General features: G+C 43.0%; 1 pseudogene; it reads left to right on the forward strand.

The window, feature by feature from the left end:
* Window positions 1–784: 784 nt before the first annotated feature.
* LOC135513177 (oxysterol-binding protein-related protein 1-like) overlaps window positions 785–27,160 on the forward strand; it is a 40,601-nt pseudogene continuing 14,225 nt past the window's right edge.

Genomic DNA, 27,160 nt, shown 5'->3' on the forward strand with positions numbered 1-27,160 from the left:
GAAAAACCTACTGTCATATCTTTAATGTCTATTGTTTTTGTCTATTTATTGTATGTCATTCATGTTCCTCTCCAGGTTAAAGTGTGGGACTAGTGCCTCTTAAGGCGCCAGTGCTTTGATCTTTGGGCTCCATCACTTTAAGGTGTCATCCAAGATGGATCCAGAGGCTATAAGAAAAGTGACGTTCTCCTAGTATAGATTATGTGGTTTGGAACAACGTACTTCATAGTTTACAACACATAGGCCTAGTTCTGTGGAGTGTTTTTATTTGTGCTTGTATGTACATGTGTACAGAGATGCTTGGATGCCCTGGAGGAGCATGTGGCCAACAGCAGCTGTCACTACCCAGGAGCAGACAGATGAGGAGGGGGATGAAGATAGATCTTGGCGACCTCACAGACTCCCTCCAGGTCAGATGAAGTCAACACCAGCGGATCCCAAATATTTCCATTCTGGAGACCACCAAATCACTATCAAAAGCTCTTGATCTAAAATAAATAAACACTAAAACATTTTGCAGACCATCTGCACAGTGGACCACAGGTTGAAACCACTAGTCTACACAAACACACCCAGACCGGAACTCAAACCAACACAGATTCCAACTTTTTCAGGGCTAGCCAATCACAGTTCCATTGTTACCTTATTTTTAATATTCTACTCCAGAAAAGTGACAGTTGGTTTCAGTTAGCACTGCTTGTGTGAACACAAGCTAAGCTAGCCCAGGCCCATTCAGTCGTATTGATGCTTACACAATTGTTTACAAGTGGGCTATGTTCTTATTGGCTCATGCATTCATGGTGAATGGGTTATAGAAGCCCCTCCCCCTGATGTGACTGGCCAGTAGCTGTGTGACAAGAGAGGGGTAGTAAACTGAGGGGCTGTGTATGTGTAGAAGGGAGGGTTTGTTTGTGTGTGTGCGCACCTGTCCTCGCGGCCGTGCCCTTGGGACATCAGTAGAACAGAGTAGTAATCACTAGCGAGCCTGTTGCAAGGACACAGCCGAGCAAGATCCGCTTTTATGCTGAGCTCTGCACTCTGCTTGCAGATCAGTGCAGGCACACACACACGCTCTTGCTTAAGGGAAACGCTAGGTATTTGGAGACGGAACTGTTGCACGTGCATATTAACACTCAAGCAGAGACACATGCTTTCACACTCGCACACACATACGTACGTTCACAGAGGCAGGCACAATTCTACCACCCAGCAGAGCATCCCGAGGACAGGAGGAGGAAAAGTGACAGCAGCACCCTCTATCCACTCAGGTACAGACGAACATCCTCCCTTTGTTTTTCATTGTCTTCTGAACTACTATGGCTCTATTTGCATTAGGCTGCTCTTTATAAACTGTGCTTGTTTCATTCTGAGGCTAAGTACTTGAAGGTTGTTCAAGTGAGTGTTTCTTAAATGTATTTATTTAACCTTTTATTTAAACAGGGATTCACCATTTATACCAGGGTAGGGTCTCTTTTGCAATGTACGTAGGTCATTAAAAACAGGCATTTTACATTCAGAACAAGTCATTTTGACTGCTCTGATGGTGAAGTGTGCATGAAGAGGGTTTTGCATAGTGTTCAGTGCATTTACAACTTTTATCTGGTAATATGCATTTTATGACATTGGGTTTTATTGCAGTGTACTCTGTCATATTGTTAGAGCATTATAAGAGGTACCTGATGAAGAGCTGAAACTGTTTGTTTTGATAAAAAATTGACAGAGTTGTGAATTTGTAGAGGACTTAGCAATACCTTTTACATACAGTAAGGACAAGCTGTGCTCACAGTGCTGCTGTGTTTAGTGAACTTGGACTTCAACATCTGGTGCTATGACATTTCCAGAGGGAAGGTTGTATGACAATAAAGTCCCTCTGCAATACAGAAAGTGCAAGGCTGAAGTCCTGGTTTGAATGTAGTAAGTCACTGATGATATGACTGCAATAATCAGCCAGTATTTCAGCAGCTTCATGGTAAGAAATATACACTACATGCCACCTTTCCAACAAGTCCATGTTTCACATTAGTGCCCTGCTAGAGCATCCCTGGTCAACTGTAAGTGCTGTTATTGTGAAGTGGAAACATCTAGGAGCAAATATGGCTCAGCCGCGAAGTTGTAGGCCACACAAGCTCACAGAATTGGACCGCCAAGTGCTGAAGCGCATAGTGCGTCTGTCCTCTGTTGCAACACTCACTACCAAACTGCCTCTGGAACAACGTCAGCACAAGACCTATTCGTCGAGAGCTTCATGAAATGGGTTTCTATAGCAGACCAGCCACACACAAGCCTACAATCACCATGCGCAATGCCAAGTGTCGGCTGGAGTGGTGTAAAGCTCGCGGCCATTGGACTCTGGAGCAGTGGAGACATGCTCTCTAGCGGGATGAATCACGCGTCAGCATCTGGCAGTATGACGGACGAATCTGGGTTTGGCGGATTCCAGGAGAACGCTACCTGCCCCAATGCATATTGCCAACTGTAAAGTTTGGTGGATGAGGAATAATGGTCTCTGCTGTTTTTTTATGGTTTGGGCTAAGTCCCTTAGTTCCAGTGAAGGAAAATCTTAGCACTACAGCATACAATAACATTTTAGATGATTCTGTGCTTCCAAGTTTGGGGAAGGCCCTTTCCTGTTTCAGCATGCCAATGTCCCCATGCACAAAGCAAGGTCCATACAGAAATTGTTTGTCAAGATCAGTGTGGAAGACTTTGACTGGCCTGCACAGAGCCCTGATCTCAACCCCCTCAAACACCTTTGGGATGAATTGGAAATCTGGCTGCGTACAGGTCTAATTGGCCAACATTAGTGCCCGACCTCACGAATGGTCTTGTGGCTGAATGGAAGCAAGTACCCGCAGCAATGTTCCAACAGCTCGTGGAAAGCCTTCCCAGAAGAGTGGAGGCGGTGGTATAGTAGCAAAGGGGGGACCAACTCCATATTAATGCCCATGATTTTGGAATGAGCTGTTCGACAAGCATTTGGCCATGTAGTGTATGTCTGGAAAAGGTTTTCTGATTTAAAAATGACCGTTTTGAGCTGGCATTCAAATAACCCCACAGTGGTCAGATACATTGCCTTCTGCTTGCTGGTCCTGGGCTAGTGCTGTCTGATAGCGGTCAGAATATCTAGCAGCGTTCTAGAATATTCCATCCATAGTAAGCGATGCAAAGTGAGTGTCATAAACAAGGCTCACTGGCCAGACATTCGAAACGGGATTGGTTGCTTGGACAACGGATCACCGAGATGTCTGAACAAGCACAACGATGTGTGTCTGCTCCATCTCTGAGTTGGATGTGTGGGATCAGACTAATGGGATTAAGACACCTAGCAGAGTGTCCAGGAGGGAGAGCTGGACAGTATTAACACTAATCCATTTATCTCCAACCCTCTGTTCCTACCACGGCACAGCTCTAACTACCACTGTTTCTACTGTTGCAGCTGCCGCCTAAATAGCCATTCTTTGCCTGTTGATGATGATGATAATAATTTGATTGGAGCTTATATTTGTCCTATTTCACACATCTACAAGTGTGTATTATATGCATGTCTGAATTGGAAATGTGTTTTTTTGCATATCCCAACTCCACCTGAGACCCTCAGAGGGTGATTAATAGTGCCCTAAGTGTTTCCTGACTGTATCTGACCAAGGAAAACTCAGGGCCACAGTCATGTAATACTGGTGGAGCCGGGCGGGTTTCCGGACTGCTTAACTGATCTGGAAAAACTCCTGACCCCATGTCATGTTGAAATGGTATGGCCAGAAGATTTTCCTGACAAAATAAACATTATGATCCAAGATCCAAAGTTAACATTGAGCCACATGTTGTTGGGTTTGTTGTGATTGTTGTTGTGTTATGGGCAGCTTTTAGTTCTCACAGATGTGTGATATGAAGATGTGAGTCATTTGGTGGTTTAGATGCAGTTCCAGAGCGAGAGCGTGTGATTGGCATTTGAATTGTGGATGTCTCGTTTGTCTTTGTTTTTCCTGCTTTGTTTTCCAATATAGACTTGATATCACTGTAGTGACTGTATTGTATGTACTTTTTGCATGACACAAGTATTTTTTTCCAACAATTGTTTACAGACAGATTATTTCACTTATAATTCACTGTATCACAATTCCAGTGGGTCAGAAGGTTAACATACACTAAGTTGACTGTGCCTTTAAACAGCTTGGAAAATTCCAGAAAATTATGTCATGGCTTTAGAAGCTTCTGATAGGCTAATTGACATCATTTGAGTCAATTGGAGGTGTACCTGTGGATGTATTTCAAGGCCTACCTTCAAATTAAGTGCCTCTTTGCTTGACATTATGGGAAAATCAAAAGAAATCAGCCAAGACCTCAGAAAAAAAATGTAAACCTCCACAAGTCTGGTTCATCCTTGGGAGCAATTTCCAAATGTCTTAAGGTACCACGTTCATCTGTACAAACAATATTACGCAAGTATAAACACTGTGGGACCACGCAACCATCATACTGCTCAGGAAGGAGACGCGTTCTGTCATCTAGAGATGAACGTACTTTGGTCCAAAAAGTGCAAATCAATCCCAGAACAACAGCAAAGGACCTTGAAGATGCTGGAGGAAACGGGTACAAAAGTATCTTTTTCCAGAGTAAAACAAGTCCTATATCGACATAACCTGAAAGGCCGCTCAACAAGGAAGAAGCCACTGCTCCAAAAACACCATAGAAAAGCCAGACTGTGCAACTGCACATGCGGACAAAGATTGTACTTTTTGGAGAAATGTCCTCTGAAGTGATGAAACAAAAATAGAACTGTTTGGAAATAATGACCATCATTATGTTTGGAGGAAAAGGGGGACGGTGGCAAGACAAAGGACACCATCCCAACCGTGAAGCATGGGAGTGGCAGCCTCATGTTGTGGGGGTTGCTTTGCTGCAGGAGGGACTGGTGCACTTCACAAAAAAGGTGTCATTATGAGGCAGGAAATTTACGTGGATATATTGAAGCAACACCTCAAGACATCAGTCAGGAAGTTAAAGCTTGGTCGCAAATGGTTCTTCCAAATGGACAATGACCCCAAGCATACTTCCAAAGTTGTGGCGAAATGGCTTAAGGACAACAAAGTCAAGGTAGTGGAGTGGCCATCACAAAGCCCTGATCTCAATCTCATAGAACATTTGTGGGCAGAACTGAAAAAGTGTGTGCGAGCAAGGAGGCCTACAAACCTGACTCCGTTACATCAGCTCTGTCAGGAGGAATGGGCCAAAATTCACCCAACTTATCGTGGGAAGCTTGTGGAGGGCTACCCGAAACGTTTGACCCACGTTCAACCATTGAAGGCAATGCTACCAAATACTAATTGAGTGTATGTAAACTTCTGACCCACTGGGAATGTGATGAAAGAAATAAAAGCTGAAATAAATCACTCTCTCTACTATTATTCTGACATTTCACATTCTTAAAATAAAGTGGTGATCCTAACTGACCTAAGACAGGGAATTTTTATTAGGATTAAATGTCAGGAATTGTGAAACTGAGTTTAAATGTATTTGGCTATGGTGTATGTAAACTTCCGACTTCAACTGTATAATAAATAGAGATGACTTGGTTTAGAATGTTCAGTGACATTGCACTCTACTAAACAGGCCCCAGGACCTTTCGTGGTTGTTTCCATGTTTGTTTAATTCTACTCCATTATGTAAATATGTTTAGTTAAATGCACAATTGGGAGGGTAGTGAAGAGACAAAACCGCTTAGTGCCAAAGAACCCCATGTCAACACTGTACAGTAGTGTATCTAGTATTCAATAGGACCCGTTTGCCCCAGAATCTCTTTCCTCTCTAGCGTGGAAACAAAGTTAAAGCTTGCAGCTTCAGGGTCCTGGGCAGCGACACTGGGAGCTGTGATTCTCTGAGGCTTTCAAAAGAGTACAATACAGCCACAGAGCCTCAGCGGAGCTTAAAATAGCGCTGTGTGTGCTGAGGCGAGAGGCTGGAGGGATGGGATAGGGGGAGGAGAGGAGGGTAAGAGAGAAAGAAAGCACTGGGGCACGTTACACAACAAAGTATTCCCGGATGGTTCTCCAAAGCCAAGCTACCGCTTCAGATGGTCTTGTGAGCCTTGGCTCGGGCTCCTGCTGCAACGTGAGCTCAATTAGTTTCTGTAGCTACATAGATGAGCAAGACTACCCTGTTCTGAGTAGAGTGAATTTAGTGTTTACAAGTGCTTATTTCACAGACAGAGTGAGAATATACTATTTGTAAGGATGTTTCATCTGGTGGAATTAAAAGTCAGCATATGTTATGCTAATCAAAATGGCAGTTTCTCATAATTTATGTCCTAGATTTAAATCTCGAATGTTCTACTGTTGATATTCCTTGATCTAAGTTGAAAATGGAGAGGGGTAGATGTGGGGGATAAATCATCTTTCAGCATTAAACAACTGGCCATGGTCAATAGATTCCTAACTGAAATGTCCTTGTATCTGATATTTTCCATTATTTATGGTATATCTAAGCAAATCCCCTTCCAGAGCATACAGACTGGAACTAACCCTGACAGCATCTGGTTTTGTTCTCCTTCTCGCTACAGTACCAACTCTCCCTAACCTCCATTGAGATCTCTAGAGGATGTCTTTTTAGCTGATGTGAATGTGTTGACAGGCCTACTGCACTGTAACTTGTATGGGCGGGGAGACGAAATGGACTGTTTCTGACACTATGGTGCCAGACAGCAGAATCAAAGGCATCTATTCAGCAGAATGTCAAAGGCATCTATTTATAGGATGGATATAATTCACCCGCATTTCTTAAAAGAAATTGATGTTCCACCCTTCAGAAAGTGAGTCCCAATTCTCCACCCCCAAAGTGTGGACTTACCCACTCCCATTTGGGAGAAGGATGAAAAATCAGGACTCAGCCATTCTACATTCAAACTAGACTTTTTGTAAGTCTTACACAAGGAATGGGTTTGACAAAAATGAATCCTGTTGTGTTGAATTCAGGATTCAATTTTGATGTGGTTTCAGGTATTGTATATAAAACATGTTAACCTGGCCTTTTAACTTGTTTGATGTGTTGTTCCATCAAAGGATGGATGGAAAGTAATGACCCCAACTGTTGTGATAAATTCACCTTTTTTTTGCATCCCACCTGCCATTCTGATCATGTATTGATCACAAATATAGCTCTTTTTGAAGCAGCTCAGCCCAACCTGTATTAGCATATTGATTCACAGGAGTCTTCCTCATCTCTCTGACCTCAGCTGCAGCACTGGAGCAGGCTGGGGTGATTAACATTGGGCTAGACTCCAATTAGAGCTATAGAGAACAGACAGACAATTATAATATACAGACAGTATATTACGATAATTGTCTGATCTATCGTCTGGGTTAGAAGGGATGGAGAATGTTTTTGTATGAATCAGCACCTACTATTGTGAACTTACAAGGCAACTACTTTGAGTTTTCAATTTACCATCTACCTATGTAAGTGTCCTGACATTTTAAGAAACAATCTGAGGACTTCAACATTCTATCAGAGTCAGTGCACTCTCCAGGGGCTCTTCTGGTACTGAAGGGTTTTTGTTTATCGTCCTCTGTATTCTCTCTTGGAATTGCCATCTGGCCTCTGGGTTTAAAGTGGTTATTTTACCTCCTGGTTATGTTCAAGAGCCATGATATATAATATTCACTAATCCTTTTACGTCATCATATAGAATTGATAACAAGTACCCTCTCACTGTTTGTCCCCCTACCTCTCAGGTAGCTATGACCTAGTGGTTATTAAACACCACTGATTACAGTATGAGTTTTACGTTAGTGTTTTGCCGAGGTTGTGGTATTGTTTGTCCACATGCCCTTTTGACTGTGATGACAACAAGCTCAACAATGTGTGCATTGTACCAGAATAAGTCATACAGTAACGCACCAAGGTGAATGTCAGACAGCCACAATAGGTTGTAATAAAGGAAGCATCACCTATTATTAGAAACTGCCCCTCTGTGTGTGTGTACATGATTGTGTGTAGGCTATGTGCACAGTGTAATGTGAAACAGTCCTTCAGGCAGGATAGTTTCTTTTCATAACTTTAATTGAAGATGGTGGCTGCTATCTCAGATTTACAGCCTGGTTTACTGGCTCCAGTTTCTGATGGAGACAGCTGAGGCTGTTTGCCTGTCATCCATTCCCATGGTGACTTTGGCATCTTTTCACTCTGTGGAGACTTGACTCACTTTGTTTTTGTCTTCAGTTACTGTGCTTTTTTTACTCATGGAATTCAATCAACTTCTCCCCTCAGATCAGTAGGGAAAGTATTTTAGATCAAGTATTTATTTATTTACCATAGTACTTATTTTCTCTGGAAATGCATCAAAGGAGAAACTGTAACTCGAAGTAGGTTGACTTTCTTTCCAGCTCTCTTGAGTGGTCAAAGCCCAGGTTCTGACTTATGCTTGGTAAGAGTTTTGTTTTGTCATAGTGCCTTTTACTACTGTCCTGTTAGTGGAGGATCCATAACAGCAGCATCAGACAGGGGGGAATGGCCAGCAACCGAGCTCAGGTTGCCCAGGAAAGACACTTGATCCTGGCCCACATTGCTCTCTGAGATGGGGGTGTTTGGTTCCGAGTGGAGGAAACTGGATCTGTAGGACGTGGTTTATAACAATGACCTGCCTACCCGTCAGGAGCAGCTTCAACTACAAACTCTACAGAGGGAGTGATCAATACCACACAAACACATCTCACTGTTTATCAGATCTATTAAAACAAATGTCAAATTAATGTTGTGTGGGATAGTGTCTGTTATGGCTTTCTGTGCCATGTCTTGTCTAAAGTGCCAACGTGTGTGTGTGTGTGTGTGTGTGTGTGTGTGTGTGTGTGTGTGAAGTTGGAACAGGAAGTAGAGAAGAACAAGCTACTGTCAGAGGCTCTCCAGACGTTAGTTACAGAGCACCAGGAAGTAGACCAGCAGTCCCTTTGTAAAGCCACACTATACACACTCACAGAGGATGACTGCTATGATGCCCTGTCAGGTCAGTCAAATCCAATGGGTCTTCATTAAACACTTGATGCATCCTAAACATCGTCCTATTCCCTATATAGTGCGCTACTTTTGACCAAAGCCTAATGGGTAGAGCACTAGAAGTACACTATATAGGGAATATGGGCAGTATATGTTCTCCAACATCTGATATTTTCATTCAGAGTATTCAGATTTTTAATTGCAGGCTATCCTGTTTTTCTTTGACCTCTAACTGTTGTTGACTCAGATAATTTCTGAAAGACCTCTGTAAACACCTCTATACAAAACGATCTATTAACGCTTCTGGAGTACACAGCCAGTTTATAGTTTCAACGTTTCTTTGCACACGATACAGCAGGTGTAAAACAGTACAGTGAAATGCTTATTTACAAGCTCTTTCCCAACAATGCAGTTCTCAATATTCTATATCAAGGTGAGAGGAAATAATGTAAAGTACGAATATAAAGTAAGAAAACACACGAAGTACGAAAAGAAAAAGTACCAGTACCATAATTACAATGTGCAGGGGGTACTGTATATGTAAATGGATAAAAAGGATGCATATTAATGGTAATATTAATCAATATAGCAGCAGTGTAAGTGGTGAGTGGGTTTGAATAAATAATGGGTTGACTATCGTGGCTCTGCAGCAATTAACTATAAAGCTGAGTTGTCCTTCTGTCTGAATTGTTCATTGAAACTATCTGGTTCCCTAACCATAGCTCGTCCCCACTCTTGTCAGAAGTGAAAAGCACTTCCCCTGTGGAGTTGTTTCTGTGTTGAAGAATAGGCTGGATCCTATATAGACACATTGTTTATTTTTATCAGCAGCACAGACACCTTTAGGCTCCAGCAACACATATTTCTCCTGCAGACAGTCGGCTCTGGGGATGAGGGAGATTTCACTCTTTGTTTTGTCCTTTATACTGTAACTGGTTGGCAGTATTCTTTGGCAGAGAGTTAATAATTGTGTTGTATGATTTTTATGCTGACTGCCATAGCAATGGGTAGCCTATCCTTCAGATGGTTCTCGTAAACACACTTTTTCACCATCTTTGATTATGCAATATCATAAAACCTCAATTGTATATGGATTTCTCATGACCATAGGCAGTTCTATCACATGAGCACATCACACAAAGAGCAAGTTGAAGTTAAGAGCAACTTTAGAGTATGTGTCTCGGAACATAATTCACCTCACATCCTCAAGCGCCCACAGCTTGGTCCATTGCCCCAGAAGGCCCCTAGGGGACCTCAGCCACCCCAGCCTCCCTCCATGTCTTCCTGTCTAATGACCAATCCCAGTGATGCATTACACAGCTGGTTACCCAACCTGCTACACTGGCTAATTGTCTCCATGTTGGGCTCAAATAATTGCCCTTAGAACTAGTGTCACAGAGAAGTAACAACCTCAAAATGGCCTCTGCTAATGAATCCCAAGGCTGAGTCAGCTAGCTGTTGCTTCTTCTTAAGGCTGAAATATTATCCCTTATTGAAAAGACATAGAAGAATTTAACAAGATTCTTATGTTCTACCTGGAACTTGTAAGTAATACATATGGCAACAAATACACATACAAGATTCATAGTAATATGTAATATGACGTAAATGGGTGGATGACATTTAAACATAAATTAAATGTTGCACGTATTGTATAAAAAAACATACAAGAGACATGTAACCTAATCATTCTAAGGTCTCTCATACATGGGACATACACATTTCTAGCAACTTAGATCATAGTAATAGCAAGCTGTTGCAGGAGACATTTAAGCTAAAAGCCCATTTATGCTTATTTCGAAAATGCGATTCCGAGGCTCCGGAGGGTTGCGGAGGTCAAATTGAGCTCCATACCGCATCACCATGCACCTCCCAAGTGTTCTAACAATCTCTGTATGTCCTTGAGTGGCCCAGCCAGAGCACAGACTTGAACACGATCGAACATCTCTGGAGTGACCTGAAAATAGCTGTGCAGCAACACTCCCCATCCAACCTGACAGAGCTTGAGAGGATCTTCAAAGAAGAATGAGAAAAACTACAGCTGTGCCAAGCTTGTAGCGTCATACCTGTGACGACCCTCCCACTGTGACAAATTCTTTTCTTGTTTTCCTTAATGACGTCGGTGGGCGGCGCTGTTAGGGTCATCAGCAATCAGGTGTGTCCCAGGGATTAACACACCTTTCCCCCATACATCAAGGAGACTCTCCACGCAGGCACACTGTTGTTTTTTATTGTGGCATTTTGGGGCTTCTTTGTTTGTTTCTTTGTTTGTTTTTGGCACCACTCAACACCCCTCGTTATCACCATCTATGCACGCATCCACTCACTTACACTACTGACGCCACACACTATTGTGACTTGCATATTGGTTACTTATACATTATTGTTATTTCTTATATATTATATTATTGTTATTTCTTTATATCTGCGTTGTCACCGTCTTTGTTACGGGCTAAGAGCCGGTTCGTAACAAGTGGGGGCTCGTCTGGAATATAAGTTTGGTTCATAGACATTTTGGCAATAAGTATTTTGTTGCATTATGATGGGTTAATGCTAATTTGGTTGGTATTCACTGACTAGTCTTGTTTTTAATTGAACTTTTATTTAAACAGGGAGTCACATTGAGATTTAAAATCTCTTTTACCGGAGCCCTGTACACATTACAAGAAAAACAGAATATTAAAACAATACAACAAGAAAATGAAAAATAATAAATAGACATTTTAATAGAAGCAATCACATTCAACTACACGGAGGTCCTCAATCAATCATTTAAACTGCCTGAGAAGCACCAGCACATCTAACTGCAGCACATCTAACTGCAGTGAACTTTGTTCTGCAAATTAGGGGCATAAAAACAGATTTTCCCAAATCTGTGGAGACTGGAGGGATCTCTAGTGTTATCCATTCCTGTGAACGGGATTGGTAACTGAATTAATGATGTTACATATAGAGGGAGTTTCTGTAAGATTGCTTGATAAATAAATAAAAGAGAATGCAGCTTTCTTCTTACAGACATAGAGGTCCATCCCACATTTTATACAGACTACAATGATGAGTCCTAAAATTGTCCCTGGTGATAAAATGTATTGCTGAATGGTAGACTGCGTGCAAGGGTTTTAAAACAGGTTGCCGCTTTCTTGTCAACAATATCCCCAAAATCCAATACAGGGAGAAGCTTTGTTCAAACAATCTTTCTCCTATTTTTAATACTAAGGCATAATTTTATTTCGATATAACAAAAACAATCTTGGATCTTAGCTTCTTAGTCAGATTTTTTATATGCGTTATGAAGGACAACTTGTAATCAATCCTGACACCGAGGTACTTATACTGAGAAAGAAGCTCAATTTGGGCTCCATTTATAGCACAAATATGCAGGTCGTCAGGGTCAACATTATGTGACCTAGAGAACAGCATCAGCTTGGTTTTACTTGTATTTAACACTAATTTAAGATATGTAAGTGATTTGTGAATTGAATCTGAAGTGTACAGGTGTACAAACCATTAGTGTACAAAATGTACAGGTATTTCTGGACTTCCACCAATCTAACCATGGAGCTTCCCGTACTAATGGTTGATGGTAGTTTTCCATGTAGGGCCGGAACCCTCAGCCCAACCCTAGCCCAAACACACACACCCACCCCCCACCACACACACACACACACACACACACAGACATAAACAAATGTGAGGAATAGCAGAGCCCACCGTAGACCCCGGTGAAGCAGAAACCACCTTAGTCGCCGGCGATGCCACTACAAAGTTGTCCGATACAGAAGTAACCTCCGACGCTCCATGAGAAGATAGAGCTGGGACATCAGGCTCCAGAGCAGCTAAGCTATTCAATGTTGGCAGCTCATTCATGAATCGCTTCACTGCAGAGGGCTCAAAGTGGAGGACACCAACCTCAACTTCCACTATCAGCGGCGACTTGTCTCCCTGTCTGGCCACCCAGGTTCAGGAGAGGATTATCCCGCGATTCAGCAACAAAGGAACAGCCGACTCCATTCAAAATTGCAAGTCTTGGCTTTCTCAGTAGCCTGTGCAAATCAGTATCGACGTCCTCTCTGTAGCCCTCCATGAGCAGGAAATTGTTGCACTGAAAGTCAGGGCATTCGACCCCATCCTGGAACAGGGCAAAGTATATACAATTCCTGCAGCGTTGATCACCCATGAGGTGGTTGTGTGCTGCATTGGAGAGAGGAACATTGGTTAGTTTCCAGGCCCCTGCCCAGGCTGGAAACTACTCGCTGTTGGGACAACGGTGCGAGGAGGTGAGTACAATCTGCTGTGTATTTGCTACTCGGCGCTATAGCCTTTCTTTTCCCCTTTTCGGCTTAACGACATGTTCCACTTTGGACTACATTGGGCAAGGTTACTTTGTTTGCTATTTTTGTGTGGTGTCTGTGGACGGAGCAGTTGTCTCGGGGGGCACATTCGTGGCTGGGGGGAACCGCCAGTGTGCTGGGGGTGGGGGTTTCTGTGCCAGCGGGCTCCTAGTGCGTAATTACCCACCGCAAATCCACACAAAGACTAGGGTGTTGAGTTATTGTAGGATTCGGGGAAGCTTCTTCTCTCATCTCTCTCTCCTGTGGTGCCCAGTGTGATTGGCGCTTCTCTTGTTGTGGTCAGGTCTAGTATGCTCAGCAGAGGGGAAGAGCGAGATTTTATTTTGCAGTTACTTGTGACTATGGCATCTAATGTAGATGAGTTCATTTGCGTTCCATCAAAGGAACTGTTAGAATTATGTAGTAAAGAACAGCTGTTTAAGATCGCTGAACACTACCAGGTTGAAATTGGTGATAAATGTCTAAAAAATATTGAAGGTCAATCTGATGGAGAGGGTTATACGCGTAGTTACCACTGGGACAGCCTCTGCTAAGGACTCACCACCTCCCCAGCTATCTCCCCGTTTAGCCCTAGTCGTCTTTCTTTTGAACCGCAGAAAGAACTGCTTCTGTTAGTTAGAGCATGATTGCATATTGTTTTACGCTAAAGCATGATCGTGTTAAGCATTAAAAGAAAATTGGAATTTAAACAGGAATTGGAGCACGCTAAAATCAAGCTGCAACAAGAAAGAGAGTGGGAGAGTTTGTTTAGGGAAGATGACCCTGATTTACCTAGGGGTCGCTCCTCTCTCGGTCGGGCCCCAGACACATTTGATATTGTTGTAAACTTACGACTGTTGACAAAATTGTATGAGAAAGACCCTGAGACTTTGTTTGAGCACGTTGCTGAAGCTAGGAATTGGCCTGATTCTGATTGCTCTTTAATGTTGCAGTGTGTGTTGACTGGTAAAGCGCAGGAAGCATATTCAGCTCCAACAGTGTCAGTCATGCTAAGGTTAAAATGGCTGTGTTTCAGAATTTACGCATTGGATCCTGAGGCTTACCGCCAACAATTTAAAACTTTAAAAGGGCTGATAAACAGACTCATGTTGAGTTTGTGCGAGAGTTATCTTCACAGTTTAATCGCTGGTGTTCCGCCTCTCATAATCGCACTTTCCAGGGGCTGTGTGATCTGACTATGCTAGCGCAATTTAAGGACCCAATCCCTGAATGGATAGCCACGTACATTAACGATTGAAGACTCTCTGAAGCTGTGGTTTTTGGCAGACGAATATGTTTTGACTCACAAAAGTGGCTTTGCAGAACCCTGTATTTGGACTGAGTGAGGGCGTTTGAAGAGATTTGGGCCTCGCCCATGGAGACACTGGTGTTTCTGCGTTCATCAAAACCTGTCACACCTGTCAATTAATGGGTGAACCTAATCAAGCTATTACGCTGGTACCGCTGTTTCCTATTCCCGTAGTCAGCCTCACTCTAAGAATCACTCTAAGAATGGTAGTAGTTACCTGTTCACTGTGATGTGTCAGACTCAGACCTCTCCGGTCTATCACGACTAAGTCAGTGCTAAAAGCTTTGACTCAGTTTCTCGCTGTTTGGAATCCCTAAGGTTATTCAGAGTGACCAGGGTTCTAATTTCACCTCTAATCGGTTTGGTTCTCTAACAACATTTTAAACACAATTTTGCTAGCACTTATCGTGCACAGAGTCAAGGAGCCCTGAAACGGTTCCATCAATCACTTAAGTCTTTGTTGAGAGCTTATTGTACAGAGATAAGGATTGGGAGGAGGGATTGCCGTGGTTACTGTTAGCCACCAGGTAGGTTTCACAGGAGAGCACAGGTTTCAGTCCAAATTACCTAGTGTTCGGACATAGTGTGCATGGGTTTCTAGCAGTGCTCCAGAATGACTGGAAGTCTCCCAAGCCACCTCAGTCCCTATTATCTTATGTCTGTGATTTCCAGCTACGCCTGTACGGCGCTGGTGAGATGCTGAAGAAAAGCTGTCAACTTCACAGGGGAAAATAAAATAAATATTTTATCGGCGAGCTGAGCCTCGTCACTTTAGTCCAGGTGACCAGGTTCTTGCTCTGCTGCCATTTGTTGGTTCTCCTTTTAATAAAACACAATATTGACGAAGTGGAAGCTGACCCCATTCGTCAGCTGTTCTATAGAGTTTGTTCAGAGAAACTGAGTTGTCTGGATGCTGAGGTCAGGTACATGCTGGAGAGTGATATTTCAGAGCCTTCTTTCTATAGCTGGCCTTTGTGTATCTTGGTCAGTAAACCAGATGGGACAAACAGATTTTGTACGGACTACCGTAAGGTAAACCGTGTCACTAAGCCAGATTAATTTCCTCTTCCTTTGGATGGAGGACTGTGTTGATCAGGTCGGAGCAGTGAAGTTTGTGAGCAAGTTTGAGCTGTTAATGGGCTATTGACAGGTGTCATTGATGCGTGGGGCATGCAAAATATCTGCCTTTATTACACCCTCCACTCTGTACCGGTTATGAGTTTCAGCCTGCTTAACAGCACCTGCCACTTTACAGTGCCTTATGAATAAGGTTGTCTCAGGTCTGGTCGGGGTGTGCTGTTTATCTGGATGACGAAGAGGTTTATGCAGATACTGGTGGACACGTTTTCTCATGTGCATTGTTCCTGAGTGTTGTGACGTATGCATGTCGTTCACGTGACCGGACACTTTTTATTTTGTGTATTGTTGTCCTGTCATCGGTTCCCTGCTGTCCTCATTTTATGTATTTCCTCTTCAAGGTTGCTTCCTGTCAGCAAAGGTTTCTGAGGTCTGGGGAGGACGTGGTTGGTTGGGGCAGTGGGGCAGCTTAAATACAAACATTCTGCCCTGGTGAATATATATATTTTTGGGGGTTTTGTTGGTGTGGTGTTCTGGGGTCCAACAGGACAATGACACCAAGCACACAGCTAAGACAAAGCAGGAGGGGCTTCGGGACAAGTCTCTGAATGTCCTTGAGTGGCCCAGCCAGAGCCCGGACTTGAACCCGATCGAACATCTCTGGAGAGACCTGAAAATAGATGTGCAGCAACGCTCCCCATCCAACCTGACAGAATGGGAAAAAACTCTCAAAATACAGGTGTGCCAAGCATGCAGCGTCATACGTGTGACGACCCTCCCACTCAGTCTGACGAATTCTTTCCCTCTGCTCTTGTTTTCCTTAATAAGATGTCGGTGTTAGGGTCATCAGCAAAATGGGACACACCTGGGCTCGGGTGTCCCGGGGATAAATACCCCTTTCCCCCATACATCAAGGAGACTCTGTCCACACAGACACTGCTTTTTGTTATGGCATTTTGCGGCTTTGTGTTTGTTTGTTTTGGCACCTCTTAACACCCCTCATTATCACCATCTATGCACACATCCACTCACTTACAGTTGTCGTGTCTTTGGCTATGCCGGATTAAGTGATATGACATGCTATTCTATAAAATCCTTTCTCTGTAATTAATATTACCTGATTGAGCTAATCATGTAAATGTAATTAACTAGAAAGTCGGGGCACCACAAAATAATATTTATAGAGCACTTATCTTCCGAATAAACTCTTATAAAGACCTAGTAATTTTTGACATCAATAGCAGTCAATATTAATCATCACCTTATTTCAGTCTCATCTGAAAGTTGTAAATTCTTGGTTATCTTCACGAACCCTCGCTAACAAGTTTAATCAGCAATACAAAATTGGGTTTAATTATTTATTTACTAAATACCTAACTAATCACACAGAATTACAAATACACAGAATGAATCATACCTTGATTACAACTTATGTCATAAAGGAAAACGTCCCTAGCGGACGGAACAGATATTGCGGCTGGTTACATAAAGAAAAGGGGGCTGGGTTTGAGTGAAAGAGCTGGAAGACTGAAGAGCAAACGGAGAAGCGATGTCTCTATCGGGCCATAGGCAGCTACTCTATCGCAAATACAGAATCTTATGCATTCTAAATTACCGCCCATTTGGAAAAGGGAAATGTAATAAATATTTACTCTGAGCTGTGCTTCAATAGGTTGGTGGTAGATGGAAGGCCGTGTTGCCCAACAGAGTCCTTTGTCCTTTGAAGAGTGTCTCTGGTGGTGAACGGTATATGTTGTCGTCGTTATGTGGTAGATGGGATACTCTGTCCGTCATTTCCTAGCCCGGGTTTACAGCGGCCGCTGCTAACTCAACGGCTAGGAGGTATCACTTCTGTAGCGAATAAGAGTTCAAAGTTCATACCATTCGCAACCAAAGCTCACGCTGAGTTTGGCTTCGTTCTGTAGTTATTATCTGAATCCTTCTGACATCGGACTGTCATCCTAATGCACCCTGAACAGAAGGTTACATTTTTGTCAAGGGCTTATATAGTGGATGGAGAAGGGTGTGTTTCATAATTTATAACCCATGTCTCTTCACAGGGGCGGGCCACTGATTGAGCAGAGCCCTAACCTTATGAAAACCCAAATCTCTCATTTGGAAGCTAAAATTACATTTCATCTTTTCACAAATCATTGTATATTTAAACATTTGAATTGCACAACAATTGCATGTGAATCTGATAACTATATATGTGTAGGTCTTCCTGTCATCAGTCATAATGTCTCAGATGACAACCGAACTGACATCATATTCATTTTCTAGAGAAATGTGTGATTGAATACAAATGTTATCAAGGTTTCAAATTGTTTTATTCAGCTATGATCTGTTTGGCTACTTTCGGCCAATTTGCTGTTTACAAATTATTTGTAATTATGTTCCAGGCCCCTGAACAACCACTCAAGAAAAAAATCGTCCCAAGGCTGAATTTAGTTGATCTCTGCCCTAGTGCCTTGCAGTATAGTGGTTGATATTGTATACAGGCTACAATAGGAGTGTGCTGCTGTGCTATATAGTTTGTGCCTTTTAGAGTGATCCCTGTTACTCTAGGATTGTTGCATTATTCATCCATCCACAGTTATCTACTGGTCAGAGCTCTCTCTCTCTCTTCTTATAAATATACCATGCTTACTGCATCTATAATGAGATGATAAAGATTGACCGGCATGTTATGGAGCATTATGAGACCTGTATCTTGTTTGTTTAAATAATAAAGATACATCAACGCATTTTGTCAATTTCTTTGATTGAACTTTAGTTTTGGATTAAGCCACATGACCCACGTTTATAAATAGCATTACTCTATAACGAGAGATTTGAAGCTTTGTTGTTCCCATAACTGATCATGCAAGCTCAATTTTTGAATTTAAATGCTTTATTGGCATGACAAAAAAAATGCATTTGTATTGCCAAGTTCTTGAATATTTAGTTTGTCATGCCAGCTCCCTAACCCCAGTATCTCAGCTCCTCCTCATTGTTTAGAAATTCTGTTTCCCCTCCCCCTTTTACTGGGTGTTAATAGCTGTGTTGTCCCTAGTAGCAGTAGAGTGAAGTCTAGGTTAGAGGCGGAGCCAGAGTACTGTATTAACCACAGCAGACACAGCACCCGGAGGAAGCAGAGCATTTATGTGGCTTCTCATTGGAACACTATCCCACAGGTGGGGTTTCGCAGGCTCCAGGGAGGGAGAGGAGGAGGAAGAGACAGTTCAGTCAGTCACTACTGGGTGGAGGAGTGTGCAGGCAGGTTGCAGGTCTAAGAATAGAGTTTTTGGACTAGGTTTCAGCTAAGCTTACCATGGACTGAGCTCAAAGGTGACATGACCCCCTCTGTCTCTCTGGCCACTGGCATCCCACTCCTGCAGATTACGGGAACAAGCGTTCTCTCTCTCTGAACGACTTCCTGTTTGTGGTCAGACACTCGATTGAAGAGGAGGAAGAGGAAGAGGGGAGAGAGCCTCCTCTGTTCAGCAGCAGCCTCCATTGCCGTACCACCCTCAGGGAACGGCCACCGCCAGCGGAATGTCCGGGGAGGGTAACCATGGTAACCAGAAGGCCCAGTGCAATGGAGTAAAGAAGCACAGGTAGGATCACGCTCTACTTAATGTGATGTAACGGCTTGTTTCCCACGTGGTTTCCAGCTTGGTTTTCTTGTCTCCTTTCTTCTCCAGTGTGTGTAATAGCAAGGATAGTATCCGTGTTTGGCTCAATTCCATTATTTTTAGTTCAAACGTGTGTTTTTATCACGTGTGACATTTTGTAGGAAGTTACTTTGTAGGAAAGACTCACCAGTCACAATGTTGTTACTGCTGATGTCAATAATGGCATTATAATGTATAATATTTGATCACTTAGCAGAAGTCTTTGATGACTGTTGCGGTGCTCAGAATAGACTGTCAGCAGCCAGCAGCTCTATAGTATAGTATGTAATGTGATACCCCAGTCTGTCTGTCTTTCTGTTCCAGTGTTTTTTGTTTGAGCACCCAAGCCCCATAGACAGGTTTCTCTTGTTTTTCCATCCACAGTTATGTCATTCGGATTCAGCAGACTAGTGGCTTATTAGTGCTTCGTACACTGGGTCAGAGCAGGAAGCTTTTCGAATATTGGCCAACCTACTTTCTTTACGTGGATGAGGACGGTGGCATGCCCTTTTTCTTAATCCAACAATTGAACAGTGAATAATTTACTTGCAAGTACTTGCCAGCTTAGAGAAACAAAGACCGTAAGGAAAGGTGTGTGTGTGTGTGTGTGTGTGTGTGTGTGTGTGTGTGTGTGTGTGTGTGTGTGTGTGTGTGTGTGTGTGTGTGTGTGTGTGTGTGTGTGTGTGTGTGTGTGTGTGTGTGTGTGTGTGTGCATGCACCTTTATGTGTATTGAAAGAGATTGATGAGAAGCTTGTTTATACATTATAAATCCTGTCAGACCCTTGTTTGTGTCTCTGGCTGTGTGTGGATACAGTACATTCCGAAAGTATTCTGACCTCTTGACTTTTTCCACATTTTGTAGCATTACAGCCTTATTCAAAAATGAATAAATATTTTTTTCCCTCATCATCCTACTCACAATACTCCATAATGACAGAGTGAAAACTGATTTTTTGCATTTATTGCAAATGTATTAAATAATTTAAAAAATATGACTTATTTACATAGGTATTCAGACCCTTTGCTATGAGACTCGAAATTGAGCTCAGGTGCATCCTGTTTCCATTGATCATCCGTGAGATGTTTCTACAACTTGGTTGGAGATCACCTGTGGTAAATTCAATTGATTGTACATGATTTGGAAAGGCACACACCTGTCTATATAAGGTCCAACAGTTGACTGTGCATGTCAGAGCAAAAACCAAGCCATGCGGTGGAATAAATTGTCCGCAGAGCTCAGAGACAACAGGATTGTGTCGAGGCACTGATCTGGGGAAGGGTACCAAAACATGTCTGCAGCATTGAAGGTCCCAAGAACACAGTGGCCTCCATCATTCTTAAACGGAAGAAGTTTGGAACCACCAAGACTCTACCTAGAGCTGGCCGCCTGGCCAAACTGAGCAATCGGGGGCCTTGGTCAGGGAGATGACCAAGGATCTAATGGTCACGCTGACAGAGCTCCAGAGTTCATCTGTGGAGATGGGAGACCCTTCCAGATGGACAACCATCTCTGCAGCACTCCACCAATCAGGCCTTTATGGTAGAGTGGCCAGACAGAAGCACTTCTCAGTAAAAGGGACATCACAGCCTGCTTGGAGTTTGCCAAAAGGCACCTGAAAGACTCTCAAACCATGAGAAACAAGATTCTCTGGTCTGATGAAACCAAGATTGAACTCTTTGGTCTGAATGCCAAGCATCACGTCTGGAGTAAACCTGGCACCATGCCTACGGTGAAGCATGGTGGTGATATCATCATGCTGTGGGGATGTTGTTAAGTGACGGGGACTGGGAGACTAGTCAGGTTTGAGGGAAAGATGAACGAAGCAAAGTACAGAGAGATCCTTGATGAAACCCTGCTCCAGAGCACTCAGGACCTCAGACTGGGGCGAAGGTTCACCTTCCAACAGGACAACGACCCTAAGCACACAGCCAAGACAATGCAGGACTGGCTTGGGACAAATCTCTGAATGTCCTTGAGTGGCCCAGCCAGAGCACAGACTTGAACCTGATCGAACATCTCTGGTGTGACCTGAAAATAGCTGTGCAGCAACACTCCCCATCCAACCTGACAGAGCTTGAGAGGATCCTCGGAGAATAATTGGAGAAACTCCCCAAATACAGGTGTGCCAAGCTTGTAGCATCATACCTGTGACGACCCTCCCCCTGTGATGAATTATTTTCTTGTTTCCTTAATAAGACGTTGGTGGGCGGAGCTGTTAGGGTCATCAGCAAAATTGGACACACCTGGGCTTGGGTGTGTTCCAGGGATTAACACACCTTTCCCCCATTCATCAAGGAGACTCTCCACGCAGACACACTATCGTTTTTTACTGTGGCATTTTGGGGCTTCTTTCTTTGTTTGTTTCTTTGTTTTTGGCACCACTCAACACCCCTCTTTATCACCATCTATGCACGCATCCACTCACTTACACTACTGACGACACACACTATTGTGACTTGTATATTGGTTACTTTTTTGTTATTTCTTTATATCTGCTTTGTCACCCTCTTTGTTACAGGCTAAGAGCCGGTTCGTAACAAGTGGGGGCTCGTCTGGAATATAAGTTTGGTTCATAGACATTTTGGCAATAAGTATTTTGTTGCATTATGATGGGTTAATGCTAATTGGGATGCGCTTTGCTTGGTATTCACTGACTAGTCTTGTTTTTATTTAACTTTTATTGAAACAGGGAGTCACATTGAGATTAAAATCTCTTTTACCAGCCCTGTACACATTACAAGAAAAACAGAATATTAAAACAAAGTACACGTGTATAAAACAATACAAAATATATATATATATATATTTTATATATTAATAGACATTTAATAAAAGCAATCACATTCAACTACATAGAGGTCCCCAATCAATAATTTAAACGACCTGAGAAACACCAGCACATCTAACTGCACATCTTTGCAGATTGTTCCACAAATTAGGGGAATAAAAGCAAAAAGCAGATTTTCCCAAATCTGTGGAGACTAGAGGGATCTCTAGTGTTATCCATTCCTGTGAACGGGATTGGTAACTGAATTAATGATTTTACATATAGAGGGAGTTTCTGTAAGATTGCTTGATAAATAAATAAAAGAGAATGCAGCTTTCTTCTTACAGACATAGAGGTCCATCCCACATTTTATACAGACTACAATGATGAGTCCTAAAATTGTCCCCGGTGATAAAATTTATTGCTGAATGGTAGACTGCGTGCAAGGGTTTTAAAACAGTTTGCCGCATTCATGTCAACAATATCACCAAAATCCAATACAGGGAGAAGCTTTGTTCGAACAATCTTTCTCCTATTTTTAATACTAAGGCACGATTTTATTTCGATATAAAAAACAATCTTGGATCTTAGCTTCTTCGTCAGATTTTTTTATATGCGTTACAAAGAATAACTTGTCATCAATCCAGACACCCAGGTACTTATACTGAGAAAGAAGCTCAATTTGGGCTCCATTAATAGCACAAATATGCAGGTCCTCAGGGTCAACATTTTGTGACCTAGAGAACAGCATCAGCTTGGTTTTAATTGTATTTAACACTAATTTAAGATCTGTAAGTGATTTCTGAATTGAATCAAAGTCATGCTGAAGTTCACGAATGGCCTGCTGCACTGAGGTGGAACAGGAATACAGAACTGCATAGAGATGAATGTTACATGTATTAACAGTGTTTCCTATGTCATTAATATGCGAAGTAAACAATAATGGACCCAAAATTGAACCCTGAAGAACTCCTTTTTGAATCCCAGCCAGAGCCCGGACATGAACCCGGTCGAACATCTCTGGAGAGACCTAAAAATAGCTGTGCAGTGACGCTCCCAATCCATTCTGACAGAGCTTGAGAGGATCTGCAGAGAAGAATGGGAAAAAAATCCCTAAATACAGGTGTGCCAAGCTTGTGCGTCATACCCATGAAGACTCGAGGCTGTAAGCTCTGCAAAAGGTGCTTCAACAAAGTACTGAGTAAAGGGTCTGAATAATTATTTAAATGGGATATTTATTTATTTATTTATTTTTGCTCAGATCTTCTTTTTTTTAAATAACCGTTTTTTGCGTTATCATTATTGTGTATTTTGAGTAGATGAAGAAAAATGTTCTACCATGCTGTAGTATGTTAAGGAGACCTAGTTTTTAATTTGATACCTCAATTTGTAATCACTTCTGTGATCTTCTGTGGCCCACAAGCGTACGATAAATCTTTGATTATGCGAAAAGGCATATTTAGGCTTGATTTGATTCGACAGGAAATGTAAAACATAGCTGAATATGAAGGGAATGCCGCTTTAGACTGGGTGTACGTAGTTACAGGAGGAGTCAGTTCATTCAGCCTAATATGTTATGCTGTGTTGTGTAGCCGACAGAAGTACTACTCCGCCACGCTCCACTGGCCTGCTCATTCCGCTATTGATAAGAGAGAGTGTTAAGATGTATCCCTATGGCCCTCCTCTTTCCACCTCTCCTCAATCTCCCTCTCTCCTCCTCTCCCTCCTCTCAATTGCCTGTTGCGTCTGTTTAGTTGGAGCGTCAGTATTCATTGTATGTAGCTGCTTCTCTGCTCCTCTCTGAGCAAACACGCAGTCTGAATCATACATACACACACACTAGTGATGCTCGGGTTGACTCATAACCAGCAGCCCGGGGCAGGTGGGTTTAGGTCATGAAATATAGTGTGGATGAAGGGCCGATGTGTGGCGGTCGTGTTGAATAAACAGAAAACAATACATTAAAAAATCCATAAATGTATCATTCTTGTGCATCTATAGGCAACATTGAGGTTTTTCTTTCATTATTTTGAGGCTATCTGGCATACTAATAGCCTACACACCTGTCACGTTCTGACCTTTGTTTTGTATTTATTTAGTATGGTCAGGGTGTGAGTTGGGGTGGACAGTCTGTTTGTTTTTCTATGATTTGGGGATTTGTATGTTTCGGCCTAGTATGGTTCTCAATCAGAGGCGGGTGTCATTAGTTGTCTCTGATTGAGAATCATACTTAGGTAACCTGGGTTTCACTGTTTGTTTGTGGGTGATTGTCTATGTTAGTTGCTTGTGTCAGCACAGGTCTCATTTATAGCTTCACGGTCGTTATTTGTTTATTGTTTTTGTATAGTTTGTATTCAGTGTTCAGTGCTTTATTTTATTAAATACTCATCATGAACACATACCACGCCGCATTTTGGTCCTCCGATCCTTCTCGCCTCTCCTCTTCAGATGAAGAGGAGGACGACCGTGACAGAATCACCCACCAACCAAGGACCAAGCGGCGTGGTAAAAGACAGCGACGACAGCAGCAGCAACAACAGCGGCCGGCATCACAGGACTCCTGGACATGGGAGGAGATACTGAACGGAGAGGGACCCTGGGCACAGGCTGGGGAATATCGCCACCCCAAAGCAGAGCTGGAGGCAGGTACGAGAGGCAACCCCCAAAATTTGGGGGAGGCGCACGAGGTGTGGGGCTAAGCCAGGTAGCAGACCTGAGCTCACTCCTCGTGCTTATTATAAGCAGCGCGTTACTGGTCAGGTACCGTGTTATGCGGTTAAGCGCACGGTGTCACCAGTACGTGCCCATAGCCCGGTGCGCTATAGGGCAGCCCCCCCAAAAGTGCCAAGCGAGTGTGGGCATCGAGCCAGGGCCTATGGTTCCTGCTCAGCGTGTCTGGTCGCCGGTACACAGTTTTGGTCCAGGGTATCCTGCGCCGGCTCTGCGTACTGTGTCTCCGGGGGCTGGGAGGGTGCAGTGCGTCCTATGCCTGCGCTCCGCTCGTGCCGGGCAAATGTGGGAGTGGAGCCTAAGGGAGAGGTGCGCGTAGTAGGCACTAGATCTCCCGTGCTTACCCACAGCCCGGTTCAACCTGTACCTGCACTCTGGAGGGTCCGGGCTAGAGTAGTGATCCAGCCTGGGGGAGTGGTGCCAAGGCTGCGCACCAGAGCTCCAGTGCTCCCCCACAGCCCGGTCCTTCAGGTGCCTCCTCCCAACACCAAGCCTCCTGGAGGTCTCCCCAGCCTGGTGGGTCCTGTGGCAGCCCCACGCACCAGGCTGTCTCTCTGTCTCCTCCCTACAGGTGTTCCTGTCTGTCCGGCGCTGCCGGAGTCTCCTGCCTGTCTGGCACTGTATAGTATAGTTTGTATTCAGTGTTCAGTGCTTTCTTTTATTAAATACTCCTCATGGAGGAGGACGACCGTGACAACACCAAACGCTTTTGGGAACGGCAGTGAAAGTTAACATTGATCGACTGAGGCAAAAAGGACAATGTCGGAATTTAATTCAATAAAATAAAAAGCTGTGAAATGGAGAGTTGAAAATAAAGGATGGCCGGAAAAGTAATGTTTGGGAAAGATTTGGTGGAGTGGTAAAAGAGGATGATAGCAGTGCTGGCTATGTTGTGTGTGTGATGATTATGAGGTGCTAGAACAATTTGACAGCCACACGACGTGGTCTTCAAATAGGCCTATAGCACGTCAAGGAAACTGTAGCATACAGTTCAGATGGGTTAAATGGAAACTGAAATCTGGACACTCACTGTAGGTCTATAACCTCTCACATAGTCTTAATATTATTTCTGCAGAATTAAGCATTTCTTGCAGTAAGATTTTACATCAAATATACATTTTGACTCGGAAAAATGGGATTTCTTTCAGCATCTTGAGAGAATGCGAATGCGCAGTTAGGGATTGTTTGTAGAGGTGCTATTTTTTTTAGTATCATAAAAGCAGATAGTATTTCAGCCTCCTAAAATATGCATCCAAGTTGAACTGAAATCTTATCAGAAAAATGTTGGCTTGTTTTCTAAGCGTTCTTATTTTGCACAGAAAATATACATTTTGGGGGGGAGAGTAATTGCATCTTCTCCCCTGTCCCTAAACGTATTTGCTCTGCGAAAGAAGTGGACATGACAGAAATCTTTACTGATGTCAAATAGATTACATTATTCTCATAAGCAAGGGCTTATTTAGTCTTCTATGGCAACATATAATGACATAAGAGAAGCTGCATGTATCTAATTTTAGACAAGTTGACTAACAAATAGACTACAAATATGTCGGAAATTATTAGCAGAAACATATCTAAATGAGGCAAAAAAGAAATCCTGCACCCCAAGGCCGAGCCATTGCAGATGGGTTATTAGCAATTGCGTGCGGGTGAACAAACAGCTGACCCGTGCACCACTAATTCATACATACACACACAGGAACACACACACACTCTCCCATTTAATCATGGTTATTGCAGGAGGCTTGACCGCAGAAGCTACAGTTAGCTCGTTAGCTGTCGGGTGTCAGGTAACTCTGTTTCCTAATGGCAAGGCAAGACGAGGCAACTCAGTTTCCAAATAGTACGTCAAGCCCTCGCTGATATTCCAGGTAAGGTTAATGTAATACAGCTGTTTGCATAACTAAATGGTGACCAATTTTATTTTAGAAACATGCCAAAAGTCCTGAAGACACAATGTTAAAGACCGTAGTTGTATATACTAAACATGGTTCTCCATGAACAAACTCGAGAACATCACATAAAACCAGGGACACAAGCTTAAATGCAAATACACATACTTAAAAAGTGGAGCCACACCTCACCAACAAGATACTGTACCACTATCTGATAAATGTGATAGCCTGGAGTGTTGCTAAAATGTAGGAGGAAGAGCTTGTGACTTATCTATACAGTAGCTACATCTAGGCCTCGTGGAAGTATGCCACTGTAAGAGACTCTGGCTTAAACCCCTCATCAATTACTCTGTCGCCATCGTCCTTGTTTGTATTCTCCTGACACTGTCTCCTAGCCTGGTCCCAAAT

This window comes from Oncorhynchus masou, chromosome 3 (genome assembly GCF_036934945.1).
Source record: "Oncorhynchus masou masou isolate Uvic2021 chromosome 3, UVic_Omas_1.1, whole genome shotgun sequence".
In the NCBI taxonomy this organism is placed as follows: domain Eukaryota; kingdom Metazoa; phylum Chordata; class Actinopteri; order Salmoniformes; family Salmonidae; genus Oncorhynchus; species Oncorhynchus masou.